This window comes from Schistocerca americana, chromosome 10 (assembly GCF_021461395.2).
Source record: "Schistocerca americana isolate TAMUIC-IGC-003095 chromosome 10, iqSchAmer2.1, whole genome shotgun sequence".
In the NCBI taxonomy this organism is placed as follows: domain Eukaryota; kingdom Metazoa; phylum Arthropoda; class Insecta; order Orthoptera; family Acrididae; genus Schistocerca; species Schistocerca americana.
Genome location: NC_060128.1, coordinates 67,345,729 through 67,353,458, shown reverse-complemented (window position 1 = coordinate 67,353,458; position 7,730 = coordinate 67,345,729). Strand labels below are relative to the sequence as shown.

Below are 7,730 nucleotides of genomic sequence, written 5' to 3'. Positions count from 1 at the left end.
GAGCATGAGGCATCTCCGTCAGCCAAGAAACGAGTTCATTTACGGTTCATAATCTATGTGTAATTCGTTAACTGAGGTTCAGAGCGTCGTCTGGATGAAATAATTAGCATTATAAGGTCGTTAGTTCTATAGCTACTGCTATTTGTTCGTAATGGTTTCATTCACGAAACGTAAGCTGTACAAACCCATTCCTTTTTCTGCTTGCTGGTTCCAGTGAGAATTCCAAGGGTAGAAACTGTAGACGATTGGCAGTCCTCCCTTTCTCTTTATTCCTGTGTTTTTGCAGTCCACCACCAGCAATGGAGGATGAGGCTTCGACAATGGCAGCCACTCGTGCTGGGGAAACGTCAGAAAAACCATTAGACAGACCTTCTCCAAAGAACCCGACACAGAAGCCAACAGCCAGTTGGTCAATACTAGTTTCATTAAGATCAACTACAAATTGGTTTGTAATGTCCTAGAGTGGTTACACAGTCAACATGCGCACCACGATATTGAAATGAACTGTTGCGACAAGTGAAGTTACATTTTCGTCCGTGTGCAGGCTTGTCACGATTGGGGAACTCTCCATCCACTTCATGCAATATGTTCCTAAAATTGTTATAGGTTTAGCTGAAATGAGAAGAGACGAATATTGGATTCACAGTCATCCTGGATTTACAGATGAGTCTCGAATTTATTTCCGATGTATTTTTCAATCATCTTCATAATGTAACAAAAGTATTAATGATGTAGTCTTAGTCCCTACATTTCAAATGTAAGTTAACATAAAGACTAATGTAATAACTACTTCTTTATCATTAAGCTCCAACACAAGAACATAGCAAGACACATAATGCACACAAATCACTTAACACACAGTTAACGTCGAATCGTCATTGTCTTTTGCCAGTAGTTTGACAATTCACAAGGATATATGGAGAGTTGAATGAGTTCTTCAAACTCACAGAAAAGGTGGTATTACATGTCAGACTGCCAATACTCGCCTTCGCTCAATATGCATTGAGAATACTAACAATATGTTGGTCAGCGTTAATACTGTTCGTTAGTATTTTTAGTATTGATGATACGGCACTTCTCACTCTCAGGTGGTCATTATACTGACGTACTGATAATACACTACTCTCTGGAAAAAGTGAAACACCAAGACCGAGAGATATGAAACTAAACTAAACTCCGCTCGAACAGGCCATGAAGGTCCGGTACCGACCGGCCGCCGTGTCATCCTGATCCCATAGGCGTCAGTGGATGCGGATATGGAGGGGCATGTGGTCAGCACACCGCTCTCTCAGCCGTATGTCAGTTTACGGGACCGGAGCCGCTACTTCTCAGTCAAGTAGCTCCTCAGTTTGCCTCACAAGGGCTGAGTGCACCCCGCTTGCCAACAGCGCTCGGCAGACCGGATGGTCACCCATCCAACTGCTAGCCCAGCCCGGCAGCGCTTAACTTCAGTGATCTGACGGGAACCGGTGTTACCACTGCGGCAAGGCCGTTGGCTGAGAGATGTGATCGCAATGAAATTTTTTCCACCAATTAGGAACATAAATTATTAGCATTACAGAGATACATGCACTGTGACTGTGGAAATTCAGTATGGAGTAACGCCACCACGTGCTGCAGTCAGAGCCACTAGATGTCAGGGCATGAAATCAAAGAGTGCCTGAATATGCTGCTGGGGAAGAATTTGCCACACGTTTTGTAGGCGTGTCTACAAAGCAGCAACTGTGGCTGGAGGAGGATCTAAATGAACAAGTGGCCGACTAACCACATCGCAGAGTTGTTCGACAGGCGATGTGTCAGGCAGATGGGTAGATCAGGGGAGCAGTGCTGCCTGTCATTCTTCAAAGAAGTCTCGCACGTACCTCGCCACGTGCGGCTGGGTGTTTCCTGCTGATATATGCCGTATGGAACAGCCTACAGGAGGGGCAGTGCCTCGGACTTAACACATCCCTGATGTAGCAGAAGCTGTTCAGACTATTGTCAAGAGATAGGAGGTGAGCTCACTTAATATATTCAATGGGGCCCCAAACCATCACATTTGGCGTTTGTCTACTGTGCTGCTCAACAATACAATCTGTCTGATCAAGTTCGTCACTGTGGCATCGAACGCATATGCTGCCATGACTGTAGGACTGTGCCCATCACAGTCTGCGGCATTGGTGGTTCTCGTCAATGGACGCCGACACAGTGGCATGTGAGACACCAGTTCAGCTCACAGAGGACGACGTCGAACTGCTGACAAATACATGTCCACACCCATTGAGCGATCCAACATCATGCCAACAGTGTGGGGCCGAGCGAAGTGATGCAGTGGTTAGCACACTGGTCTCGTTTCGGGTGGACGAAGGTTCAAACTCGTGGCTGGCCATCCTGATACAGGTTTTCTATGATTTCCCTAAATTGCTTCAGGCAAATGTTGGGATGGTTCCTTTGAAAGGGCATGGCCGACTTCCTTACCCATCCTTACCTAAACCTATGGGACCGATGACCTCACTGTTTTGTCCCCTTCCCCCAACTCAACCAGCCAACCAACCAAAACTGTGAACGAAGCTGTTCTGTCCGTTACGACTAAGCGGACAAGATGGCGGTCATCTCATGCTGTGGTCACATTGTGTCGTCCATTATCCTGTTGGCGCCCCACGAATTTCTTCTGTGGGCTGGACTGCAACCAATCACGGACCAGGTCTGGCCGATAGGTCACCAGTTGTCCACCCATGGTCTGACTGCTGGTTCAGAACTATTCGAGTGTCTACAGCATGTCGTGTTTGAGCCTGCTGTTGGAAGAGCATAAGATGGAAGCCGTGTAGTCCACGGTTAACAGTGGTCTCTGTGGCAACTGTCCACGCTATTGGTGGATGCATACGACGCACTGGAGAAAGTGGCACGGAAGCTGGAAAAGGTCGTGATTTATGAGCGCCTTCTGGTGCTGAGAGGCGCCAGGCAAGTGGTTATGCGTGAGTGGTGGCGGCCCCTCAAGCTCAAGGTATTTGTTGTGTGTCTCCTGTTTGCTCCAAAAAATTGTTTAACATTTGTTGAAACACACCAGATGCTTTTAATATGAATCATTGAATGAACGTAGTGTGCCTAATTTACGCTACTTCTCAAGCAAAAACAAGTTTTTCGCTCATCTCGGTGTTAATGGCATCATATCTCCCAAACTATGTGTCGTACAATGAAATAATTTTGGAGGTACATTGAGTGGTACAACAACATATTGTCTAAAAATTATTTTGCAGATAGTCAGTAGTAAAGAAGTAATAAATTAAAACGTCAAGCCTGATAAGGTAGTTTTACTCCATGAACAGCAAAAGTTCATCATTTTTTGGGGAGCGAGGTGAAAGTATCGTCAGTGCTTGAAATTATATGTAACGTTTGCTGGACGTCACTAAACGCCCTTATTCTATAATATTTGAGGAGTGTAGTTTGTCTATTTACACACAATGAGGCTGTATTCTCTTTATTATCCGTGCTGTTGGCCAGTTTCAACTGCGGATCATTTTCGAGCACATATTTTAAGCGTCACTCTTCGTTTCACATTCTGATACACTGCTGGTACATGTGGACAGGTTTACATTGTATTTCAGTGCGTATGTTTGTCTGTGTGTGCAGGGCCGGCCTTAGCCATCCAGGTGCCCCGGGCGAGTCGTCCAGTTGGCGCCCTTTATTGTATAAATAGCGAACCTGGCAGTGCTTTGCAACACGGTATTTGACTGTTTTCTAGAAATCGTCTTAAGTGGTTAATGGCGTCATCTTATGATCATAACATGGTTTTTTCCATTGTAAATTTGAGTATTTTATTTTTTTAAATGGAAATGAAATCCAAATAATCTGAAAGCCCGCTAAGACGCTCCATGTGAGTCTTGTGTAGCCTGTGACGTCAGTCCAGCATGCTGCTGTCGCTGCCGTAACAGTCAGTACAGCAGTGATATATTCTTTGGGCATTCACGTCTTGGGAAATTGTCTAAAAATATTGCGTAGTACTGCACTGTACATCTACAACAACTCCAGAAAATTGTTTTTGCGTGTTCCAAACAAAGAAAAGATGCGTAAAATGTGGTTGAAACAGGCTCGTATATCCCAAATTTTTCTTTTCTTTTCTGAAGCACCCCTGTACTAAAGCGAACAAAACAAAACAAAAACTATTCAAATTGGTCAAGCCATTTCTTTGTTTTGGTGAGACTAACATACAACAATTGATTTTTATATATAGAAGGTAATATGTATAACGAAAAAACACTAATTTTGAATTGGGTACCATATTTTTATTGAATTTAATATAACTGTAAGCCATAAACCTATATTTTCTGTCAGTCATCTGAACGCAAAACATATTACGCCTAATGAAAAACAATTATAAAAGACTAAAATTTTACTTTCCTCGCTTTTCTGTCGGCAAAGTCTCTGATCAGATTAGCAAAGTCCAGGTTTTCTGCAACTTCATTTTCAATGGACAGTGAGGCCAAACTGGTTAGTCTTGTTTGAGACATTGTAGACTGCAAGTACGTTTTTATCAACTTCAGTTTGGGAAAACTGCGTTCGCCGCTTGCGACAGTCACTGGTATTGTTAGCAAAATACGTAACGTTATCCAGATGTTGGGATATAACTCTTGAAGATTATGCTTTTTTATGAAGTTTAAGGCTTCAATAGGTGTTGCCTGGCTGCCTTCGAGATAGTGTTGCAGGCCTAAAATTTCGTCGCACAGCAAATTTCCATCAGTATCTGACTTCATGTTCACAGTTAACTTTTCTTGTAATTTAGAACAGCATTGTATTAGTTCTTCTTTATTTTGATTTTTTTAAATGTCAAACAAGAAACTCCACGTCGCAGATAATTCTTGCATCTGTTCAAATCTTTCTTTCATGGATATGTGCACGGTGTCCAACAGTGCATTGAAAAACTCTACTTTAAACTTCTTTTTCGGGTCAGTTATTTGATCATCAACAGCCTCTTCACCCGGCCTGCGTTTAATACGTCTTAATCGCATTTGTGGTTTAAATAATGGCTGCGTATCAAGATCCGAAGCCAGTTCAGTTGCTGTTACAATAGCTTGTTCGAAACCTGTTTGTCTATATGTTTCCAAATAAGAGCAACATTTGTCAAGGATTCCCATAAACTCGACAAAGTTGATTGTGGGTGACTGACTTGCTTTACTCACAACGTTAATTTGAAACAGAACATCATACCATGTCACGAGAGAAACAATGAAGCTGAAGTCTTTTAATTGTCCTCGTAGTGTTGTCGCTTCGTGTGACACCGCAGCATCGCTTTGTTCAGTAGCATCGGCCAAGGAAACCAAAGCGTCATGCATTTCGCATAATTGATAACGAACCGCTTCCCAGCGTGTGTCACTTACATTTTTCAGGGTGTGTATCTTCAAATGGTCGGTCAAAATTTTCCATCTATTTACCGATCCAACAAATAGATTAAACATTTTTTGTAACATTCCGAACAGTGTCATGGATTTTACTGATGATTTTGCCGCATCACACAATACCAAATTATAACTATGGCATCCACATGGCACAAAAAAAGCTAGTGGATTTAACTTCTTAATTCTGTTCTGGACGCCTTTATTTTTCCCCTTCATGTTCGCGCCGTTATCGTAGCCCTGTCCTCTGCAGTCGTTAATGTTAAGGTCAAGATCACTCAATGTTTTTAAAATGCTTTCTGTGAGGCCTTCACCGGTTGTATCATCTATTTGCAGAAATGAGATGAAATGTTCTTTTACACCTACGCCATCCTCTGTTATGTCGGCGCATCTTAAAGTTATCGAAAGTTGTTCTTTGTGGCTTATATCTGGAGTAAAGTCAGCTATGATTGCATAATACTTTGAACCCTTTATGCGGGATACAATTGTAGACATAACGTGTGATGCCATGAGTTCTATTAACTCATTTTGTATATTTTTGCCGCAATAATGGTCAGTCAAATCACCATTCAATGCCAGTCTGACGTGCTCTTCCATGATTGGATCAAACTTTGCCAATAACTGTACAAGACCTAAGAATTTTCCATTATTTGGGGTAAATAATTTATCTGATAACCCTCTGAATGCCATATTATTTTCAGCCAAATACAAAGTAATGTGTATCAATCTTTGAAGCACATTGCTCCATCGTAAACTTTCTTTAGAAATTAGCTTTTGTTCTTCCTTGTCAATAGTTAATCCAGCTTTAAACCTGATTTCAGCTTCAGTCCATTGAGTAAATGCTTTTTTGTGGTTAGGACTATTTTCATGCAGTTTCAGAGCTTCACTTAAATGTTTCCAATTTCTGAAACCCACAGTGGTGGTCAAATTAGTAGTTGACTTTAAATCAAACAGTCGACAACAAAAGCAAAAGACACTGTCGTTTGATACAGAATAAACTAGCCACCGTCGTCTGATAGTTTCTTCGTTTGATAGTTTTCTTGTGTAATGAGTTGAAGAGAAATGACGCCCATTTTCATCTTTTGGAAAGTTATTTAGACATACTTGTGAGGGTCCACATATTATAATGCGATCTATATCTCTAGCATTAAGTACTTTTGGCCACGTACCTACATCAGAAACATTGTATTCTTTTATTGCAAGAACGTTGATACTTTCATCGACCACAGATGTCATGTGTTGATTTTGACTTGGAGAAATATCAGAGGATTCATGCAAAGATGTACTGCGCTGGTCAATTTGATCACCTTCAATAGGTGATTGTATATTTTTTGTGTATAATTGTTCACAGTCTGAAGAAATATTTGCTGATACATGGACTTTTGATTCAATACCTGAAGTATTTGCCTTAGAATTTCCTTTAAGGTACTTATAAATATTCATGTGCTTTTTAGTTTCTTCAAGAACTTTTTCTTTTTCAGCTTTTCTTTTCCGATTTTCTGAACCAGAAAGCTTTTTTTTAATCATTTCCTTCTCTTCTGGCATGATTTAATAATTTGACAAATTATTGCTTGGACACTGCTCTATTTCGCGACCACAATATTCGATCTATAACAAATGAGGAAATTCACCTATCAGTAGACGTAACTAGAAAAAAACCTGAACTGAAAGATAGAAATGTTTTTCGCACCTACCAGAAAATTAAAATGTTGACACAGTCACGACACTCGTTTTACTCACAATTATTCAGCCACGAAAACATGACCGCTGCCTCCGACTCTTACTGACAATTACTGACATGCGGGTGCAAATCGTAGCGCTGCCAACATACGCAGTCTAACAAACATTGTGTGGCGCTGTATTATTTCAGTAAGTTGGGGGAGAATTCTCTATGAATGCAGTGCTCGCATTGCATGATCTATTAATTAATGTACATCAGTCATTAAGTCACAAATATTCGATATAAATACATTCGTATTAATTAAATCATAATGTATTGTATATTTCACAGTCTGTATTTTCTTTTATTTGGAGCGACCGGTAGTTTCTGTTGTAAACGAGAGATGGTGCGGCTGCATGGGCTCTTCCTTGTTGCAGTTCTTGAAACAAATAAGAGAGGCGCTTTGGTAGAGCCCGTGCTAGCCCGCGTCAAACGTGGATGGTTGCAGACAATACGAAGATTGCATTCAACATGATTTCTCTTTTGCTACCCCGAATTCATCGCGCATTCGTGAGATTAGCGACGTATGTTGAATGAGACAGAATAATATTTTAGTTTCGCGAAATGGGTGATTGTAAATTGTAATTTTTTTTTACATGCGTTTAGTACGTGGCGCCCCTTGGGCCCCGGCGCCCTGGGCG

At 41.3% G+C, this 7,730-nt stretch overlaps 1 pseudogene; it reads right to left on the bottom strand.

Moving 5' to 3' along the window:
- Window positions 1-1,379: 1,379 nt before the first annotated feature.
- Window positions 1,380-1,497, bottom strand: LOC124552778 (annotated as a pseudogene).
- Between the last annotated feature and the right edge of the window lie 6,233 nt (window positions 1,498-7,730).